A 23,980-nucleotide genomic window follows, 5' to 3' on the forward strand; every position below is an offset into this window, starting at 1 on the left:
AAGGAGAAAACTGACTGTGGTAGCTTGTCTGACCTCCGCACATGTTATGGCATGCATGCACCCATGCATACACGTGACACATGGCTGTAAAAAAGATGATAAAGACTTGTGAAATCAAAGCCCAGTGTTAAAGTAACAACAAAAACAAATATAAAAAGAAATAATCATAAAAAGATTTAAGACATTAAAGACTACTACTTTTGTTTCATGTAGACAAATGTAGAGAATTTATGTAATTAGAAGACTCAGTTGCTTCATAAATGTGTGAGCTTGCATGACTTTAAACGTGGGACCGAAAGGAGAGAGGACAAGTTTATTGACTAAGCCTTTTGGGTGCACAGCTGCTTAACAAATGGTGGGGCAGCTGCTTGGAATGGCAGGAGAGATGTGCCTAACTTTTGATCATGGTTACATAAGCCTTCCTTTTTGGATCTTATACAGTTGCTTGCAATGTACTTATGTAATACAGTTGAAACTTCTACCAAGAAGGAAGCATCTCAGAAATGATCTTAGCTGGTTTCTTATGTTTAAAAGCATGCAAGTATGTCTGTAAGGGCCTGTGCACATGGGAGCACAGTGCTTTATACATATATATATTCAAATCATTTGTGAGGATGAGAGAGGAGAGGAGAGGAAGAAGAGGGAAGGGGAGGGAAGAGAGCAGAGGAGAGAAGAGCAAAGGGGAGGAGAGGAGAGGGGAGAAGAAAGAGGAAATGTGAATTTTTCTATTTTTAAGTTCATTGATTTTTTTTATCAGACTAGGTATGATTTCTCTATGCCTTCATTTTATTTTCTATAAAATGATGATGCTAATAAGTACAGCTTTGTGTCTGACCTTCCTGCCTCCCTTTTCCACCATAAGGGATTCTTGTGGTTACAATAGGCCCACAAAAGTGATTAGAAACATAATTCCCACCTCAAAGTCTGCTTACTAGCAACCATTTCATCTGAAAAGACATTTATTCCCCACTGTATGGTGATGTTCATAAGTTACAGCAACCAGTAGGAAGACACATTTAGAGGTCATCAGTCTGCTAACAATGTCAGAATACCTGCCACTCAGGAAACACCCAAATGTGGGCTTTTGCCATGAAGGAAGAGCCCTTCCCTGTACACGTTGTTTTATTTGGGTGAGAAGATGCCAACTGACCAATGTCCCAGAAACCGAATGAACACAAAGCTCCAGCTCACTGAGTTTCAACACCTTGTACAAACACTAGTTCTGGCTCTCTGCCTGGAAATCTGAAGAATAATGTGCCACATTGTCATGTCTGACCTAGAACCCTGTAGTTTGAAGCTGTCCTGTTTTCTCCTCTTCCATGTCTTTCCTTTCTTAAGGATATATTACTGCTACAGTAGCACCTTATTATACACAACTGATATGTCACAAAAGGAAATTGAGTACTTGCATTCTGTCAAGGTTAAAGCCCTGTGAGTCCAGCCCTGAGGTTGGCAACTCCCCCACCCCCATCTCCAGTGTTCCGTGTGTGTCTCCACTCATCTGCAGAATTCACATACATCTCTTTGACTCAAGCCATCTCTGTCTATTGTGAGAGAAACACAACTATTTTCTCTCATGTGTATGTAAACATTTGGAGTCAAATACCCCCTCTTATTTCCTAATCCTTTCTGGAATCCTCTGAACTAGTCTTCCTCATTGATGCTGTCCCAGCATAATGGCAACGGAGACATACTTCACTTTTCCTAACTGTTACATAAGCTTCCTTTTCTTTGTTCTCTGAGAGTTTGTAAAAATGGCCATGTCATATGGATGAAGTGTCTACCAAGATGGAAGCATTTTAGACATTACCTAAGCTGGTTGCTTACACGTGGAAGAAGGTAGGCACCTCAGTCTACAGATGTAGCCTTCTGTCTCCTTCCTTCACTGACTGGTGCCAGCACCCCAAGAAGGCTCAGCTCTCCCCTTTCCATTTATTCTACCTTAAATCTGTCTTCTGCCTTGTATTGAAACAGCCCTGTCAGTGTGCTAAAGGGCACCAGGAACTATTTTTAAGCACCCACCATATGCCAGACCCTGTGTTTAGACATTCTGCATACATTGTCTCATTTAATCCTAATTTAATACCTTAGTGGGTAGATATTATTTCTCCTTTTTGGTTTTTTTAACTATAGATTTTTTTGCAACTGGGCCACAGAGAACTTTATGTTGTCCAGTAAAAGCAGCAGGGTAGGTATAGCAGGGAGAATTCAAACTCAGAGTAGCCTAATTTCCAAATGCCAATTTTCACCTAGTGTTTAGGAGCCTGTCTTCCAATGCTGGGTTGAAGGTATGCCCCTCTTTCAAGGCTTGCTTGAGTTCATGGATTCTGTGGCAGATCTTAGGATAACCTAATAACAGACGTATCATTCTCGCTCATGTTGTTGATGGTTTCCATGGACAACTAAAGACCACAGTCTGTACTGTTTTGATCACTGGTAAACATCTCCCTTGTAGGTGGTCATGCAGGTGAATCCAGGTGCATGTCTCCTAGTTTCTAAGGGCACCTGCAGTTAAAGAAGGAAGTTAAGTTTTCAGGTGTGGGTGGCTTTTGAGCCACAATAAATTTGGGTTCTAGTGAAGGAAATGAATCCTGATGAATCCATCCTTTTTCCATTAAAGATCAACCCTTAGAGTACCCTGTGGCAGGCCAAAACATGCTTTTGTTCTCTGAACAAAAACACCCACAAAGGAAACAGAAACCAGTTTAGCAACTTCCCTAGTGAGTGCAGAAGGTTTCCTGTAACTAAAGCTTCCCATTGTGCCTGCCTCTCTGGTCCTAGTAAATTTGGAATGCTGCAAGGTTGATAGTGTCCTCTAAACTCCCTGCTGCAAGACTATGAATTTACTTTGCCGATGCTGTATACCCTGCATTTCTATAGCAGTAATCTGAATCTTAAGGTCTGTTTGGTAGAGTAGACTTTGTACCTCCTTCTGCCTCTCTCCCTCATCCTTGCCTGCTTGGAAAAAAGGAAGGAATGAAGGAAGGGAGGGAGGGAGGAAGGGAAGGAAAGGGAAGGAAAGGAAAGGGAAGGGAAGGAAAGGGAGGGCAATGGTGGCATAGGCCTTTAATCCCAGCACTTCGGAGGCAGAGGCAGGTGTATATCCAAGTTCAAGGCTAGTCTAGTCTACAAAGTGAGTTCCAGGACAGCCAGGACTACACAGGGAAACCCTGTTTTGAAAAAAAAGAAAAGAAAAAAAAAAAAGAAAAACAAAATGCAATTGGAATAGCATGCTCTTAATAGGAAAATCACTTTCTTGGTTTTAAATTTTGCCACATACAAAGGAGATCAGTTTGGGAAACCATTTACATAATAGCCTTGCCCTTGTGTGTTCTATATAAATGGAAGACTTACAAAAAGGAACAGTCTTTTAAATATAAGTAAATAGGAAATCATCCCCCAAACATTATTATTTCTTTCACAGGAAGGAAAACTGCAGATTAAGTTAAGCAATCAGTATAATTCATGAATTTTGTGTGTGTATATAATTGGGGAAGCTTAACAAAAATACACCCTACCCAGAAAATTAATGCAGCCTAGTGTCATTATTGGACCAGCAGTCACAACTGGGACAGAGGCAAAAGATTATAGAAAAAATGTAAAATTTACTCAAGTCTGAAAGTTACCATGTTATATAAAAGTCTATATTCATAAGAAATATATATTCAAGTACATGGCGTAGAGGACTACAATGTGTGTAATTTGTTGTTAAATGGGTCAGCCAATATGTGTACAGGTGCCTGTGGAGGAGAGAAAATCCAAACACAAAGCAAATGGGATAAAATAGTGATAATGGTTGAATCTCAGTACAAAGTATGAGAGTACTTTGCTCCTAGCTGATATTAGTTCATAGCTATGATGTTGAAATCTGAATTTCTCACCTTGGATATTATTACAAAAGCCCAGACCAGTAGGTCCATCTGCTTTTTAGACATGTTCATTAGGATACACCAGAGGTATTCCAATATCAACTTTTCCAAAGTTATTTTGTATCATTCCCCCCTTTAAACCGCTTTCCTTCACCATTCTCTGCTACCAAACTAATTCTTTCCTTTCCCTTCCAAAACCATTGCCACAATTATCCAAAACCCTCAAACCCCACTCTAAAGCATCTCGAATTAATCTACCCCTTTTAATCCCTACAGCCATTATTCTGCTTCACATAGCACACGGATTACAATCATCAGCTCAGAGGCGGGCTCCTATATCCAGGATGGATCCTTCTATAATCCACTGCATGACCTGTGGCTAATTTCTAAAGGCCAAAGCTGATCCTGTTAATGCTTCCTTTAAAATCCTAATTGTATCTCCGTGGCTTTCAGATTAAAATCAAAATTGTCAAAAGTAATTTACAGGATATACAAAGGCGTTTGTTTCTTGGGATGTAGTCTTTCTCCTATTTCCTACCCACTCTGAGCTGCAGTTGACTTCATGACATGCTGGTCTTTTTTGACTCGAGCATTTTCTTCACCCCCGTCACACTTTATCTTTCAACAATATACTCCCATTTACTCCACTTACTAGTACTTTAAATCCCAGTTTAGATGACATCTTTTACCTCATGGCACCCCAAGTATGACTTATTTAGAAGCAGATTTAAAATATAATACAATTATCATTAGCACATCTGTTAAATTACCATATAGCATGTGTGCTTTCAATCAGTTCAATTTTCTATAACTATTTGTTGAACATCTGTTATACGGTGAGCTTCTTTTGAATGGTATTGGTTTGGATATAGGAACTGTGCGGAACACCCTCTGTCCTTAAATTTTAATAAAGGTAACTAGTGATAAATCGGTAGGTATCATTTGTTGGTAAATGTTAGGATGAAAATGTCATACATAAGGGGTACTTTCCAACATATGTCAGGAGTCAGCCAACCTCTCTGATAAAATAGTGTACAGCCAGGAGTTTAGGTAAAATGATGAAGCAAGAAGGTCAGGCCATTGTCTGGGTGGAAGAGCATTCAACAAGTATAGTAACTGAGTACAAAACCCAGCTAGGAACAGACTCAGCATGTTCAAGAAACAGCAAAGAGGCTCATGTGGTTAGCAAAAACACACTGGCAAGGAGCTCTAGGAGCTCAAACCTGTTCTCTTCAACAGTGAGTCCACTCTAATCCAATCTTGGTATTAATTTCAGTTGTCCTAAAGATATTCTGTATCAACAGAGAAAACAAACAGAACTGCAGCTTGTGGAGGAGGAAAACGCTGAGGGTGAGGCCAGTGGAAACGCCTCCCTAGTTTAATGCTGTTGCCCAAGGGTTTGGGACCACAGCCTGGAACACCTGAAGCAGTGTTAGGAATACAGCAGCCAGTGGGTCAAAGCTTTGGTCACTCACAAACCAATGATGTTGGCCATCCAGCCTTGCAATCTCTCTTTCCTCAGGCCTTTCCTAACTCTGTCATTCCTTTCTGCTTGCTTCAAAGCTGAGATAGCCAACAGCATGATTCTTTTCCAGTCTAGGTGGTGACGGTGCGTGCTTTTTGTCTTTGAACTACAGCAGTGATTTTTGTTGGGAAGTATAATACACGGTCTTAAGAATAAAACAATAGTGTTCAGTTTTTCACAACAACTTCCAGATAGATGGTCAAAGTAGACCTAATGTGGGATTATTCTACTTTATATGCTCTCTGTATGGTAAAAACAAAAAATAAGAGATATAAATGCACTTGCTGATAGAGTACAAAGTGAGTATGCATGAGGCCCCAGACTACAGATAAATAAAATAAAATAAATCATTATATTATTTAAAGACAACATTCTTTTTCCATCACACCTAAAAGATCTTGTACTATCTTTCAAAATGATTTCTATTCCATTTCTTTTTCCTGTTGATCAGTACCCAATCATTAGTTTCCCACTTCATTTTATTATATTTTATCTTTGTGTGATAGCCATAATCTTAAAGGTTGCCTCCCTTTGTTGAAAATGGGATAAGAATACTAGTTCAAGTTTGTTTTAAATAAATATAGATAAATAAAATAGAAGAGAAACTGGAAAGGAGAACACAGTGAAATGAAAACAATGTACACAAGGAACATAATCTCAGTGCGGTGGAATTCTGTAAGGCCACCGATCATACAACTTCTGACAATCTTCTCTGTGCTGGGTTAAACCTACAACCCCAGCAGTTGTGTGTCCAAGGTAGAAGCATTTCAGTGAATGCAGGGCCAGCCTGGGCTAAGGAGAAAGACCCTGTCTTAAAAAACAAGAAACTCTCCACTCTTGATATAAATATTTTAACCAAGCACTAAACTCATTTAGCATTATCTAAGGGTTTCTCTTTACTTCGTTTCCTTTATGTATGTATTTTGAATTTTCTAAAGCAAATACAAAGAATTTTTTTTTTTAAATTTTTAAGACTCGACTGTAAAACATTTCTATTTGTCAAGAACATGGATGGCATTAGCAAGACTTACCTTGACACAGCAGGCAATATTTGAAAAACCCACCCACACTTCCTCAAGTTCTGTACCAGCAGCTATTTAAGTCAGTCTTAAAAGGGGACTTTTTAAATGATACTGAGCTTGTTCTTCAACAGTGTCTACAGGTATAAAGTGCATTCTGATTACTGTCACCCCCGAATCTCTAATCTCCCACCCCCCTCCTCTCCTTCCTCCCTATAAGTTGTTTTCCCACACTCACGACTTGTTGTTGTTGTTGTTTCCCTTGGTTGATTGGGTTGTTTGTTCTTGAGATGCACTGAGTTTAACCCTGACCATCTGTGTGCCCAAGGTTTGGAACTATCCATTGGAGTTTGGTGGGCTCCTAGTGGGTCCACAACTGAACAATGACCATCCCTCCACAAGAATCCATCAGTAGACAATAGTTCAGCAAAGTGGGGTAGGGCTCTGTCAGCCCCCCCAAAAGGGCCATTTTTAACAGAAAGAATTTCTGATTCCTTTAGATAAAGGTTTTGCAAAATTTAATTTGATTTAATAAAGTACACATAATAATTTTATATAGTAGTACATGGCTTATATTTGAAGAGTATAACAGTCAATTACAGTTCTCTGGAGTTCATGTTAAGTAAATCATAATACTATCTGATCTGTGGAACAAGAATATTATCTTTGCCAGTTTTTAAAACTGTAAAATTAATTTCTAAATAAATTTAGCTGTAATTAAATTATGAAAAACTGATAACTGTCATAAATTAACTTCATTGTTCTGGGAATATCCCACATGGAAAAAATGAGGAAAAAGTATTCTTAAAGTCTCTGAAATTTAGTTAGAAATAACTAGGTCTAGTGGTTAAATTATAAGATCCTAAGTTACCTTTAATATCTTGATTAAGTCCTACCTGCCACAATTGACAATTTTTGTACCGTTAAGAACAAGATGGACGAGCGCTTCACTCTCAGGTCAAAATGGCGGGTCGACCTGCGGTTGCAGTGCCAAGCAAGTGGCTGGATGGTTTTCGAAAATGGTATTATAATGCTGCAGGATTCACCAAACTGGGGTTAATGTGAGATGATACAATATACGAGACTGAAGATGTGAAAGAAGCCATAAGAAGGTTTCCTGAGAATCTTTATAACAACAGAATGTTTCAAATTAAGAGAGCCCTGCACCTGACCATGAGGCATCAGATCTTGCCTAAAGAACAGTGGACAAAATATGAGGAGGACAAATTCTACCTTGAACCCTATCTGAAAGAGGTTATTCGGGAAAGAAAAGAGAAAGAAGAATGGACGACAAAGTGATCTTGTAGTTGAGATCTGTGGTTGTGCCTGGTCTTAGCATGTTTTTATGAAGTTTCAACTTGAATCACAATTTAAGAATTATTTGCTCTGCAGAGGCCTCTCTTTAAATAAATGTCTGTTGTAAACAAAAAACAAAAAACAAAAAACAAACAAACAAGCAAAAAGAACAAGATGGACAATATCAGCCACAAAAAGAGGAAAATGACTCTTCAGTGTCTACTTTCCCACTTGGTTAGCAGGTTGGCCCTCTCGATGCGATGACTATGTCATCTGGCATACATCTCTTTGCTGCTGAGTTAACCTTGGGCTTAGGATCCATAATACTATCCATGCTGTAATAATTTGCAGTGTCACCAAGGAGTTATGCTTTTAGCCTTATAAGCTTTTCTTAAATTATGTAATAATAATTGTGCAAAATAGTGTTTTCATTGTGACATTTTCATACATGCATAGAATATACGTTGATTGTGATCACCCCGTCTGTGGCCCTTCCTGTTCTTCCTCTCAGCACTGTCTTTGCCTGTCCACATTCCTAACAGTCATCCTTTTATATTCATGGTCTTTCTATTCCCTTTAATTCAACATGAGAGACAACAGGTGATGCTAATCTTTGTGAGTCTGGTTTACTTAGTTTAACACGACGACCTTCAGCTTCATCTGTTTTCCTACAAATGACATGATTTTCATAATTTTCTAGCTGAGTAAAACTCTATTGGGTAGTTATCAAATTTCTTTGATTAGTACATGGCATGAATCTATATAGCTTGATGACTGTGAGCAGTGTCATGGCAAATGTAGGAATGTGGATATCTTTAGTGTAAACTGGCTTTGGCTTTTCTGAGTATATTCCCAGACATCTGTATGTCCTTTTATGCTTCTCTCTTCATAACAGTAATTTAAAAGCTGATACTTTCCAAGTGTTTGTGACATGCCACATCCGACTTTATCTTATGCATGATAAATTATTCAATAATTACAACAACACTTTGTGGTAGAAAATATTACAATCCTTGTTTCATGGGTGACAAAATTGAAGAACATGGGTCATGTACCACACAGTCTTGAGTCCAGACTGACTGTCTCCAGGATCTTTCCTACACATGGATTTGTAATACTTACCTTCTGAAAAGCATAGGTCTGTATTCCCCAGGGAGAGCAGGGTCACCACAAAGCCTAATGGATGCAAAGAATGAGAAATACACCCTCTGCTTAACACAAGATATTTTCCCCAAGGGAAACCACGGAACTTTAAGGGACTTTTTGCCTTTAGTCACAAAATATTCTCACAAGGGAAAAAAAAGGAGAAGGAAATAAAAAGTCTGTGTTATCTAATGGCTGGCTTACCACGATAACCTGTGATGAGTTATTCCAATATTTATTGCTTACTAGATACCACTAATCTTTATTATATGCTACTTGGTCTGGTTAAATCATTGGCCTAAGTATCTTTTATTCATGCAAACCATATAGGACTTTTACGAGATATTTATGTGCTCTAGCACCCAAACATACTTGATATGCATGCCCTGTAAAAGCTGGGGAAAGAGAGCTGCCTCTGTAAGCACTTTAAAAATTTTAAGAGTCGCTCTTAACTACTAGCTCTGCTCCCCAAAATGAAATTAAATCTTAGTGATTAAACTTTGTCACGGAGCAATATCCCTGTTTTCTGTGAAGCAGACATGATTACTTTACGATGTAGAAGTGGCCTGGACACTTTGCTTCAGAACTGATAACATTTGTCCTCACCATTTTCCCCTATTTTTCACTCCATCTGTACTGCCCTGAGGGGAGATGCCTGCACAGTGCAGTTTTGATGAATGCACACTGCAAATAAAACACTCATCTCATCTCAGGTTGAGGCTTTCTCCTTGACATTGCAACATGATATTAGCAAGTGGATTTTATAATTATACTGTCAGCAAGTAACATCTATAATTAAGGAGATGATTTCTAACTCCAATTTACTAAATCTTCAAGAGATGACTTTTTTCTACTATATATTTTTCTTTTGTGAAAAGTGTATCCAGAGCATCTTTAAAATAAAGAAAATAGCAACAGAAAAAAGGGGAAAATAAGTACACAAGGAGATGTATTTCATCATATTTATAAATCTCATAAAAATAAACTAAAAGCCAGGCATGTTGGTGCATATCTACTATTCTAGAACTCAGAGAAAAGATTAAGAGCCAATGGCAAAATATTGGAAAATACCCATCTTATACTGATTTGACAGGTATGTAGATAAATAGATATAAATATTTAGTTAAATATGTACCTAGAGTATAACCAATTCATGGGTGTGTTTTACATAAGAGTGTATGAATGTATATTGGTTGTTATTATAAAATAATAATATATATTGTTATATTATTCATCTTTAGTCATGAAAATGACAAATTTTGATAATGTCTACTATTATGTGAGATTTAAGTATGTAAAAAGTGTATACTAGCTTAGGTTTTGTTTTTGTGTGTGCTTTTTTTTCTGGAATAAAGTCTTGCTTTAAGACGGAGACAATTCCTTCTTGCTTACTACCTGCTACTATGATTTCTCATGAGAATATGAGAAACTGAGGTTGAGCATAGTGGCATCATGAGAACACCTCTGTCTTCTCATTCTGCTTACCATATAAAGCTGCAATGAAAAGCATCCAGCATTACAAGAAAATGTTATGATACTAGTTTTCTGGGAATACCTAACACAGCAAAATTTTGAGAACAGGCAACATCTCCCGGGATGATTGCAGAGCTAACATGAGAATATTTATAAAAGATAAAGTATTACTTATCTGTAAGACAGCGTTATTAACATCACTTAAATGTACCAGAATGGTGTCTAGGAGTAGAATAAGCCAATAATGGCATTAAGAAAGTGAATAGAGCTTAATATCTATTAAACAGTTACTCAAACAGAGTTCCAGGAAGTTAACTAGAAGTTTTCTGTAGGTTACCTTATTTATTTAGTAGCAATTGCCTGGGATATAGCTACAGCTCTTGAAAGAATCAAGTATAGGGTTTGTAATGGATCCAAATGCAGCTCCCTTAAAAACACAATACATTTCTGTGTGGCAAGTGAACGCCAGCTCCCTCTAAAAGCAGAGTGCTTGATCTTTTTCCAGTTGCCAAGCAGCTTGCTACAGAGCTTTTATATTTTGACAGAGACCACCATCTGTGTATGGCTTGTAAAATATGACATGGAGCACCAGAGATGTGAATTGTTGGAAATGCTGACTCTCTTTTCATTATGTCATTATCAATTCTTCGTCATGTTATCCACTATGCACATAGTCTTCAATGACTTGTAAATCTTTGCCATTCTTCTGAAGGCTACCAGTTCAAGCTTCCAATAGTGCTTGGACTCATAAGCATCTGTGATCACTGAGTTGCCATTTTGTTCCAGGTTATTGTGATCTTAAGCCCCCCTCCTCCCCAGTCAAAAGCAGCATTGCATCTTGTTTAAACTTCTGTGCACTGCCAAAGAAAGTTCTCAAAACAGGGAATGACAACAGAGAATAGAGAGGGACATCCTCCAAAGTCCACTGCTGACACTAAAGTCCACTGGACTCTAAAGCTGACAAATATGAATAAGGAGTCAGATGGAGCCAGGTTGTGGGCACAGCCATTTGTTCCTACTTTCCCTACAAAGGATGCAAACTAAGAGTTCAGGTAGGAAAAAGAGTTGTTACTCGTACCCATTTACCGAATTCTTAGTGTTCACAGTATGGTAAATGTGGGTTTAAATAAAGAAGAAAGTAAGTATCATATGAGAAAGACTGACAATGTCACGAGGAGGCAGCTGCAGGTCCTGGGGTGGTCGTGGGTGTCAAACTCGAGTTCCAACCATAGTTAACAGTGTTCAAATGCCTGTTGAGAAGCAGAGCAGCAACCTGGTTAATACCCAGCTTATCAAATCCACGGCCTGTTGGTACAATTAGGACTATAAAACAGAAACTTGTGAAAGGCAGCCATGCCTTCTATTAGCTTTACGATAAGAAGGTGCACAGAAGTTAAATAATGCCTCTCTCATCTCACTTCACTTTGCAGACTTTGCAGGCTCAACTTAGGAGCATATCATGCAGAACGTGCTGGCTCTGCTTCCAAAGTGCTCACTGAGCCAAGAGCAGGTACATGGTCATGGGGCAGATATAGTAGGCTGCCTGTGTGCAGAAATAGGAACCTCTAGTTTTACACACTGCCACCAGAGCTCAGGGACTGGGCTGGGCTAGAGAAGAGGCCAATCCCCAGAAAGGAAGTGTTGTGTTACTGGGGAAGTACACAAACCCAAATCCCAGCCTTGGCTTCTTGGAAGCAGCATCCTGCCAGCTGAGGTGGGCCTGCAGGGAGTACTGCAGAAATGTTCTGCACACGGAAAGGTATGTGGAAAGGCTTGCTAAGGTGCTTTGTGAACTTACAGTAAGCAGATTTGAAGGAGTTCAGTTTTTTGTTAAAGGTTTAAAGTCTAGGTGAGCTGGCTGACCCTGACAATGCAATTAGAAGTTCTGTAGCTTTTTGCCTAGAGAAAAGGAATGCTTGGTGGGGAGGCCAGGGCAGAGGAAATTCTATCAAAATATTAAACCTCTATTGAATATGCATTGTAAAAAAGACTGTGTGTGTGTGTGTGTGTGTGTGTGTGTGTGTGTGTGTGTGTGTGTGGTTTCCTGATTTGTTTTTTTGTAAGAGCTGATGCTGTTTGTGATTCTATGAGGACATACTCCAAAAAACAGATTCAAGCCATGATTTTGGTCTGTCTCGTCTTCAGTGGCATTTGTAAAAGTTAAGGACTACAATGTCTGTATCTCCTTATCTAAAAGCCATACACACTCTGATAATGACAGTGATCTAGTCTTGCGTTCATTCTTTTATTAACCCTGTATTCTGGGTGAGACTTGTGATTGATTTCATTAACCATCTCCTGACCAGCTGTTTAACATTTTGGCTTTTTTTTTTTTCTTTAGTGTTTTATTTATGACTTTAAGCCTTGTAACCTTCAAAGAAATAGGAGATTTGGGAGTTTTTATTTCTTCCTCCTTTGCTATGTTTTAAACTTTTGATCAAACAAACCAAAATAACATTATCATTGACGGATTGACCTGTACTTTTAAGTGGCAAGAAGAAAGATATAAGAAGAAGTAAGGTGTGTAAGTACCCCCTTTGATAGTTAATGGCATGCAGCAGATGGAATTCATTATTGACTTTTAAAACAAAATTGTTTTACATTATGATTTATTTATAGTTTTGCTTTTCCAAAGAAGTAATTACCATTAACTAGTTCAGTGTTTTCCTCAATCATGAACAACTGTGTGTCAACATCAGAATATATAAGATACTTTGCCACTTAGTTGGAAGATCTAATGATTCTAAAGGCTGTTAGTTCTCTCAAATTAGTAACGAATTGGCGGGCAGCATGAACAGCTAAAAGGCTGTGTATTTCTTCTTTCATTTGGGTAATTAAAAATACAATTATTTCACATCATAGGATTTACGTAATTCCCACTGCAGAAAACAGAATGTATTTAATTACAAATAAACAATTGAATTTTATTTTTCTACCTCATCACACAGATATGATGATAACCCTAATACATGCAAAATCCCCAGGAAAAATATTTAGACAGTCGCTTTCAGGCTAAAAAACTATAATTTTAATCACAGATTTTAAGCTTTTAAGTCACCGGGGAGGCTAATGATTACACTCAAAGCAAGGCTGAATTTCTAAGCAGTACCAAATAAATTAAATCAATTATACAGTACAGATCTTAATAGTAATCAAATTATGGTCAGATTTAAAATTACACAAAAATGGGAAAATTTAGATATGACTCTATGGATGCTACAAAAAATATGAAACTCCTTTTCAAAGTTGGTGTATCATTCATTTGATGTATGAACTAGAGTTACATTTTCTGGGATAGGAAGACCCGAGATAAACAGGATTCAGCAGACCACATTTAAATTTCATTGACGGTCCTCAGTCAGCTAAACCCTTTCTGCCCATCTCTCTGTCATTCCAGCCTGCACCTGCCCCTCTTTCCCAGTGGGCCTCTTCTCTGCTTTCCTCCTAAGTGCATGCCTTATGTCCCCTCGCAGCTCCGTCCACAGGCATCGCTCTGCATAAGTGAGTCTGCTCCCTCGCCACTTGTCATCACTCTGAAACTGAAGGATAGCAATAAATATTTCATATGTATAGCACTTAAGCATCTTCATCTCCATTATACATTATGTTTCTTTGTACCTATCTATAGTCACATAATAAAAACTTATTGATTGTCAGATAAAATTGTATTCTGACTGATTATGAGAATTTTTATGCTTCCCTGTAATCACTACCACTGTATTTCCTTAAGTCTAGGAGAGCTCTTCTAAAGCTCGTATTATTATCTTTTACTATTAAATATTATTTTACAGTGATGGGAATCAAACATAACATGCCTCTACTGAGCTGAACTCTAAGACCTACCACTACCTACCTTTAAAAAAAAAATCTTTCCTTCTTAGGTTTCATGACAAAATCAATGGCATCTTTGCTTTGATGAATACATCAGTAAAAATATGTGTGTGTACCTGTCTTTTGCTTGTGTGATATGGTAAAGTCTGTGTACTTCATATCCCAATTTTATAAGCACATTGTTTTTCCTCATGTGGCTTACTTATAGCCTGTTTTGTCTCTCTTTAATGCTCTGCTCCTCCCTGGCATATGTGCATGGTGATTTTACCTTTCCCTTGTGCAAATATCTTAAGTGAAGCCTGGAAAACACTCAGAGAATATTATTAATAATTTAATTGCCAACATTCCACCATAATGAAATAGAAAGGGACCATGACTTTGATGACCAAGGCTGGCATTAGAATTCTGCTTCTTTAGACAATGTTTATTAAGCTATTAATAGTTAAGCTATAATTAAATCATGTTAATTTTCACACTCTAATCTAAAGAACTGAAACAGTATTGTTTCTTCATCCCCGTAAAAAAGTACTAAAAATGATGGCCAGGGATGTGGCTCATTTGCCTAACATGATCAAGGCTCTGAGTTTGATCTCCAGCATAACAAAAACAAACTTGAAAACAGATCTGACTGGTGTTCAGACTGTGGGAGGCTCGGGTATAAGATACTTGCAACACAAGGCTAGCCACCTGAGTTCAAGGAGAGTAGCATCTCAATAAAGATGTCCTTGGAATTCCAAGTGCACACATGCGCTTGTATTCCTAAGCTTATCATACATACATGCAAACCAATAATAATTGATAAAATATTGAAGATGAAGTATATATGTAACAGAATGTATTTAAAACCATCAAGTACTGTTAAAATATAAATTTTAAAGATTAAAGAAGAACTTTTAAGGATCAATATTAAACTATTGCTGGGTTCATATGTTAGAAAAAGTTAGCATGAGGAAAGAAGAAATTGTATAATAATTAAAATCTAATAAGGATACATTCAGCCTCATTAATTATCATTGCTAGTAATGGTATGTTCCATAAACTATTTGAGATAAAGCTGAGACCTCTGAAGTGTATCTTCCCAGACCTCCTGCACATTCTGTCTGTTCTGAATCTCAGTGGTGAGCATACAGCAGCTTCTGAAAAGTCTGTCCTTTATTGAGTTAGCAAAGTACAGCCCACAGCACCTCCTGGGGATTAAAAGTAAAAAATGTAGAGTCTCCAATTCCGTTCCTATCTTTGCTCCTTCTGTTTAAGAAAGAACATAAGTGCTTTCACCAGTGGGTTTTCCGTCTCTGAAACTCTCAGAACAAGATGTCCCCTGGTAGTGTATTCACGTGGGCCTTGTCCTGGTTACTTGACTTTTAGGTTGTGACAATATTGTTAACTTGTCACTTCCAAGGGAAAACACGGAGGAAGGAAGTAACAATTAGTATTCTTCGTATGCTTCTTTGTGTGGCTTGGTCATAGAAACCCAACTTTATTGACTGTTCAGTCCCCTGCAATCCACAGCAATGTTAAATGTAATAATGTGAACATACATTTTAACAAAGCCTTCCCCGCAACAGGAAGAGTTATAGGTATAAGATAATGCCAACTGAGTAAAATATACAACTCATAATAGTTTTGGGAGGTCCCTTCTCTGTCATGCTATCTTGGCATTCATGAGGGGTGCGGAGGGGGGAGGCAATGATGCAAGATGTAATGACCTAAATGGAATTAGTCACAAAACTTCATATCCATTTCCTGAAATTTTAACATTTCATCTTACAACTGTCTACTGAAAAATGAGTCTCAGCAAAGACATTGGTATGTACAGCTGCCTAGAAACCAAATTCTTAGGTCCTTAAAAGAAAATAAAAAACCCAAAATAACCTTGTTAGGATATTTGTGTGAATGTGTGTATTCTATAATATTTACTTTTTGTTATACTGGATTTCACAGTTTCAAAATCGCAAAATATGAGTAAAACAAATATTAGTATTGTATTTTTAAAAAAGGGTACTTCAGTTGTACTTAAGATAGTACTGCTGAATATGAATGTTTCTGCTACAGTGACTATAAAACACAAGATTTGTTTGGGTTTTGTTTATTTTGGGCTGATTGTTTTTTTAAAGTGAGGCCATAGGATGAAGCAGAAGATGACCTCATGCTTGCTATGTGGTTGAGACTGGCCATGAACACCTGATCATCCTGCTTCCACCTCCAAATACTGGAATTACAGGCCTGTGCCACTACCGACTACTTTGTAAAAATGTAAACGTTTGCTGGGCATGCTGTTTTCAAGGGCAGGAGAACAGAAAATGCTCTGTTAGGCATGTATAGGCCATGATGGGAATGGAAAGAGGGCATTTGTAGTCACTACTTGGAAAGAATATTCTCTCCTAACCAGTTTCCGCCAGTCAAAAACCTTTCCATGTCTTATTTAACTGCTTCACTCTATCCTCACATTTCTTTTGTTATGAGGTCTTTCGGTTCTCATTTAGGCCATGTCTGGTCATCCAAGGAACCATAAATCACGTGGAAACTATGTTTTTCTATCAGTAAAATGGGTTCTGAGTTCAATCACAAAGAGGAATATTTTATATAGTTTGGCTAGCTTTCCCCAAATTTCTGTCTTCGGTACTATTGCCTCAAGGGTAAGAGATGTCAGTGACCATGTTTCCTTTGAAGTTGATGGCTGGATATAAACTTCCTAGTCTAGATCACAGTGTCGTTCACGATGGTGGCAAGCCTCAGAGCAACTGAGGAAAAGAGGAAGATACTTTTCCACTGATGTCGATAAAATCACATGCAAGTCACAGGCTCTACACTAACTACATTGCCCAGCACTCCCAGCCCCCCAGAGTTCTTCCACATGCTTTCCCTGTGGTCAGATGGAAAACTCTGGTGTCATCTGCCTTATATAGACCTATCATACACAACAAAGATTTGTCACCATCACATGTGAAATTTTATTTTTAACTAAGGTATAAGACTTTTTGACATAATATAAATAAAGTAATATATGCTATGGTTTAAAAAGCAGTAAACATAATGGGAAAATATATGAAAACATTTATTTAATTACTGTGTCTGTAATAAGAAGGAAATAGGACTACATACTTGGTAACACCAAGTTTGGAATCTGCAGAGAGAGGAAGTCACTGAGAATTAAAGGACTCATTGAAGAAGTCATTCTTGAAAGAAGAAAAGAATGCCAAAGACATGTTTTCTCCCTTAGAACTCTTCCCTACAGGATAGAACCAATTAGCAGAGATTTTTAAATTTTGTTTCAAATGTTTTGGTTTGACATTCCAGGCAAATCAGTTATTAGAAGGACTACTGAATTTAACTCATGGTAGATCAATTACTCAAATGCATCATACAGACCATTTTGAAGATCAAGTCTCCCAAACTAATTTAACCTCTTCTTCACAGGATTCAGACTACAGGATACTAGCAAGAACAATACATCTATATTCCACATTTTTATTGTTGCTAAAGTATTAGGCAAACTTTGCTAAAGTATTTAGCTTTCATCATTCAACAGTATGAAAGGTCATTTTACTGAGCCTATTTGCATCCTGGGTGCATTTTCTGGCAATGCCTCACTTCTTTGCAAAATCAGGTTTTCAGTTGATCATTTTTCCCATTACTCCAAGTCACTCTGGACTTCCCCCACAACGGTCAAATCTCACTTAGTGGCAGATTGCTGCATCTAGGGTCCTTGTCAAGAGAGCTTAGTGGTGGTCTTTATATCAACAAGCAAGTAAAAAGATAATAAAATGTTTAGATAAGAAATGCTAAGAAGAAAATAGTACAGTAATATGATTGCCTGAGGCAGTAGGTGGGGAGTGATGTAATTAGTTTGGATAATGATGGGGCATCTCTGAGAAGGTATCATTAGAGCTGAAGCTCATAATACAAAGGGGGCAACATGAAAGGATCTCACGGAAGAGCAAAGCTGGTGTTGAGGAAGGCCTTGGGGTGGAAGTGAATTGCCTTTTTTTTTTAAACCAATGGAAGTGTCTTAGCATTTCAGCTGCTATGAAGAGACACCATGACCTGACCGTGACAACTCTTATAACAGGAAACATGTAATTGGGCCTAGCTTACAGTTCAGAGGGTTAGTCCATTGTTATCATGGCGGGAAGCATGGCTACGTGCAGGTAGATAGGGTGCTAGAGAGATAGCTGAGAGTTCTCTCTCTGGATGGGCAGGCAGCAGAAGGAGAGAGAGAGAGCCACTGGGCCTGGCTTGAGCTTCTAAAACCTCAGTGCCCACCCCCAGTGACACACACACACTTCCTCCATAAGACCACACTACTCTAAGAAGGCCATGGCCTCTAGTCCTGTCAAATAATGTCACTCCCTATGAACCTGTAGGGCCATTTTCATCCAAACCAGCACAGGAAGGAAGACCAGCCTGACCAATGGAGGAGTACAGAATCACCCCGTGAGTGTTAACTGGTAGAACACTCAGAACTCACCCTCATCTATGCCCATAAGCATCGAACTTCCCATTAGATGTGTTCTAATCCATGATTATTTATCATGGAAGACAAGAATTTGCTGTATGCTACATGATTAATAGCATCAGCTATAAATATCTATTATCATTTTACTTAAAGTTTCATGAAATTCTTGAGATGTGAACCAGGCTACAAATACTTCATTTTTGAAGATCATATATAAACAAAGGCCCACTTCTAAAGGTCTCAAAGTTGAAGTCCTCTTATAGATATACAAACAAACTCTGGCTCTCCATGCATACTCTAAATTGTTGAAAAGTTGAAACCTTCCTTTTACCCAGATTTGAAATGTGCTTATGGCTTTAATATTGAAGGACATAGCATTGTTCAAAAAAGAAAATATCAACTGCTACAATGAGTGAAATACCAAATAATCTCAGTCAGAGCTATACAGCATGCCACATGTTCTTCCTTTATATTTTAATTGCTACAAATAAAATTTATTACTGACTGTCTCAACCAAAAACTTTTAACTAAAAACCCTTTGTGTAATGGTGGGCTTGGGGTGTAGGCCAGAGGAGGATTCAGATATCCTAGTCTATCACACTGCACCCTACTCTGCTGAAACAGGTTCTCTCCTGAAGCTAGGCTGGTTGCCAGTGAGCCCTATCTCAACACCTATGGGACTGGGGGTACAGGCACATGCATGGCTACGTCCCAGCATGTGATCTGAGTGCTAGGATACAAACTCAGCTTCCCATCCTTGTGAAATAAACACTACACTTACCCACTAAGCCAGCTCCAGCTCTGAAAAAACTCCTTTTGTAAATTAAGAAAGCAAGATAATTTTAAAATTCATTTCCAAAAGCTAGGCTCACCCAATGCTTTTTATTGGTTTCATCAACCTTTGTCTAACATAACTTTGATTGGAATTTGGTGGCTTTTCTACTTCAGCCCTTCCCATATGTTTAGGTAGATGGACTTCCATTGTTGCCTCTCACTTCTTTGCTTGCTAACTTACCACTTACTTTACCTGGCCGCCAATGAAGTCTTTGTTGTGAACGTCTTTCAAAGTAGCTCACTTTCTTGTTTTGTTTCGAGAACACATTCACTAACTCAAGATAAACATGCAAGGATTTCATTCTAGTTCCTTTTCCACTGTTCTGCTGAGACACACTTGTAAAGGAAATCTATCAAACTGGCCTACTGTTTTAGCATTATAGGTCCTGTAATCATGTCTTTTTCAAACTACTGTTATAATATCTTAAACATGGAGACAGCTCTTGTAGGTTTTATTCACTAGTGTTGGGACACAATTTTTCTAACACATTAGATAAAGTTAGTACTTCATGATTTAAAAAATCACGTTCAGTATATTTACAGTGGATGTACATGTACAGCACAAAGTATACTTAGTCATACTGTACAGCACAAAATAAATGTAATGCACATGCACAGTACAAAGTACACTTAGATGGACATGCCCAGCACAAACTATATGTAGCTGTCACATAAACAACATGAACCAAGAGGAAAAGATCATGTTCTTTTCAGCAAAACTGGGTCAGAAGCATTCCAGAAGGAGAAGAGTTTGGGATTGAAATGGGAACATTTCAAAGGACAACTTAGTTTCTCCCTGCTGTCTCTGTAGGTCCTGCTGGGTTAGCAGAAGGAAATAGTCCTTCCACACAATTTAGCTTCTTCAACGTCTTTAAGCTTCTCAGTGTTCTTTGCCTTTCTGACTCCACATCTTATGTTGATTCTCTCCACAAAGCAGCCGCAAGGGACTGCAAAAGCTCTAGGCTGAGGCTGTAAGAAAAGCCTGATTGTTGTGATAAATGAGAACCTGTGCTGTGTGCATAAACCTCTGCGACAGGTGTTTGATTGACTATTCAGGAATCACTGTGGTATCACCAGTATGGAAAGATGGCAAAAGTGATCATGGTAGCAGACTACCCAAACACTTACTTCTGCTGCTTTCCTGCAGCCAAGAAACATCCTAATGATGTTTTCATTACGGAGCTTAACTTACTTACTTCTTGATTTCTAAGAGATAGTTCAGACCTCATGTCTATCAGTACTATTAAAAACCAATTCATAAGGGCCATTGATGGTAAGGCTTATGGTGAACAGAATTATGCATTTGGGATCTGAGTCCTGTCTTAGTTTCTTTTCTGTTGTTGCAATAAGACACCATGACCAAGGGAACTCATAAAAGGAAATGTTTAATTTGGGGCTTACAGTTCAAGAGGATTAGAGTTCGGGACCATCATGGGGGAGGGAGCATGGGGACAGGCAGGCAGGCATGGCACTAGAGCTGTTAGCTGAGGGCTTCCATCTTGATCCACAAGCATGAGGCACAGAAAGCTAAAGAGGAATGGCCTGACCTTTTGAAGTTTCAAAACCCACCCCCAGTGACCTCTCATCCAACAAGCCTATTTGTCCTAATCCTTTCCAAACAGTTCCACCAACCAGGGACCAAGAATTCCAGTACATGAGCCTGTGACAGTCATTCTTCTAATCCTCCCCAACCAGGGACCAGTATTTAAAACATATGAGCAAGTCCATGGTGGGCGTTCTCACTCAAACTACCAGAAGCCCTAATGTGTTTTTCCGTAACAGGATGATTATTGGGGAAAGTGGTTATTTACAAGACAAAGGGTTCTCCAGACATCTTTAAAAAGTGTATAGCATTCCACTTAGAAATCTTCCATGCTTGCTCTTACATAGATTGGCTTTATATAGTACTTCTAAGGATATACTTCCTCCCTTCCCCCTGCCTGCTGGTCCATTGTACACAGACCTCAGTAGTTTTTCAAAAATCCTTCAAACTCTCCCACTACCCTGGTTCATGTAGTCTACACTGTTGATCATGGCCCCCAATGGCTTTTCATCTTTGGTAATCTGTCTTCCTAAGTATTCTCCATTCTCTACACACTGAGCTACTTTCAAAAAGTCTGTCCATTGAGTTTCTGTAAGGGATCAGGAAGAAAGTGATAAAGAATAAATCACATCATCATTGTCATCTTGTTTTTAGAAGTTACCTTTTCCTGGGTGCCAAGGCATAGTCTGGTTGCTTCCATGTATTCTTTATTAATATCCCACACCCTATGAAATACAAATGTTTTTGTATAAACTCTGTTTTACAAGTAAAATTATTATTAAAAAAAAAAAACAGATTTGGAAAGGCTGGACAACTCCCCAAGGTCACACCTATAGATAGAAACAGTCTTGTAATTTTATCTCTCCAACTCTGAAGTTGATGGGTTTATAGATCTTCCTGCTTTCTGGCACCACGCCTTGTGTACAATTCCACTTATTAAATATTCATTTTTAAAACCACATTACTATAAAACTTAGAGTGTTTAGGAAAACTTCCTTTCTTCCCCCCTTGTCCCCCAAGGGAAGGTGACCCACCACTGCACTGGCTCTCTGTAGATGCCCAGTCTTCATCTGCTGTCTCTTGCCATCCTCAGTTCACCATGCTTCAGTGTGCTCATGAGTTATGTCTTTATCATTGCTGATCTGTGGGCAGTTCTGTGGGTACAGATGCTTATCTCCACTGCCTTTGCATCCTCAGAGCTAAGCACCAGGCACAGCACCCAGCAAGTGTGAAACAGTTGCAGGGCCAGGCAGCTTTAATTATGTCTGGAAGTATGGGGCACTCCTTTAGTGATGAGTTCCTACTTCTGTGTTATGTGGAGCTTCAGAAACAGGTCAACCGACACTCAGCTAGATTGCTGAAAAAGAGCACAGCCAGACTTAAAAAGTGAACGTGCTATCAACGAACTATCAAAGCTGCCTTCTGACCAGCTTCCTCTTTTCTCCCCAGCAAATGGAGGGATTCCTTTACCCCCACAGAGAAAGGGTGGAGGAAGAGAAGTAATACTTTAAAACAATAAAGTAAATGAAAACCTTCTTTTTAAAAAAAATAGCAGTCATACCTTTTACTCTCTACTAACACTTATTTTTGTCTATTTTGCTTATTTACTGTTCCTTTACGTAACATTTTACAAACATACCAACACTCACAGAATTTCTAGGAGGCTGAAGGATGCACGAACAGTTCTAAATTTTATCATCTTAAAACAGGAGAGAAATCAACTGACAAGCCCAAGGCAAGTCCGTGAGTCAGCAAGACTCTAGGAATGGAGCTTTGCTCTTCTGTCTTCTAGTCCAGGGTCCTAGTCATACAACTGCCTTGTTCCCTGAACAGTTTGTGGTCCAACTGACAAAGGAAACAGTTATTGTCAGTGCCTTTAGTATATTTTTCATGTTTAATAACATTTTAAAAACTCAGAAGCATGTTTGCCTTTAAATATTATTATATATTGTTATGTCAAATAGTACAGATGGGTTTTTATAATCTAGATAATCCCTTAAAAAGCTTACATATTTCAAAATACTTTATCAATTGTAAAGCGCATGAATGTTCACTGTTCGTCATAATTCCACTGAGAAGGAATGCAAACTTTTTTTTTTGGTTTTTTGAGACAGGGTTTCTCTGTGTAGCTTTGAAGCCTGTACTGGAACTTGCTTTGTAGACTAGGTTGGCCTTGAACTCACAGAGATCCGCCTGCCTCTGCCTCTGGAGTGCTGGGATTAAAGGCATATGCCACCACTGCCCAGCTGCAAACATTTTTTAATAAACTGATATAGAGAGAACAAAACCCTTGTGTAGTAGAATCTCCCATTCATTCTTGGGTGGTATTCAGTAAGTGCAAAGTCTGATATAACTCTGAAGATAGTCACAGTGTGAAATGAAATAATAGTCAATATGACTGAAATACGGGATTGTATTTCTGTAAATAGCAGTCTTATTCTTAAAAAAAACTTCCTGCATCTGTCTAGGAATTTATAGATGAGCCCTGAAAGTCTCATTTGGTTGCCTTGTCTCCTGTTTCTGTGAGAAGATAGTTGCTTCAAAGAGCTAAACTTCATGGACAGTTGAGGCATCAAGTCCTTAGATGTCATTACTTCATCTACAATGTTGGGGACATGTTACTCTCCTTGGCCACAAAGTTATTGCAAAGATTAATGACATGTAGAAATGGAATAACTGGTAGAGTCATGGAACTAAAGAAACTTCCCCATTGTGAAATCTAACCCCCCATCCTTTGATCTCACACTTCCATCTAAGAAAACAGAGAAATGGAAGCTTCTATGCTTGCGAGCCTCTAAGCCAAGTCTTGCTTGAGATGGCCCCACTCTTATTCTGTTTGGGGGATGTATTATGCTGTTGTTTTATATTGAGTAGTTGGGGACGTGTATTTTTACCCTTGAGAGGCACAAGGTTGACATGCACTTGTGTAGAATATAGAGAACACTAGATAATGCAGAAGAGGAAGCAACTTGATGGCAGATGGGAAAAGAG

At 38.5% G+C, this 23,980-nt stretch overlaps 1 protein-coding gene and 1 pseudogene across 3 annotated transcripts in view; both read left to right on the plus strand.

Annotated features, from left to right (window-relative positions):
- Positions 1–23,980, plus strand: part of Oxr1 (oxidation resistance 1) — a 402,931-nt gene that overhangs the window by 284,343 nt on the left and 94,608 nt on the right. The gene's annotated exons all lie outside the window — the stretch shown is intronic.
- On the plus strand, positions 7,377–7,733 carry LOC118597375 (annotated as a pseudogene).

The sequence above is a fragment of the Onychomys torridus genome, chromosome 16 (assembly GCF_903995425.1).
Source record: "Onychomys torridus chromosome 16, mOncTor1.1, whole genome shotgun sequence".
In the NCBI taxonomy this organism is placed as follows: Eukaryota; Metazoa; Chordata; class Mammalia; order Rodentia; family Cricetidae; genus Onychomys; species Onychomys torridus.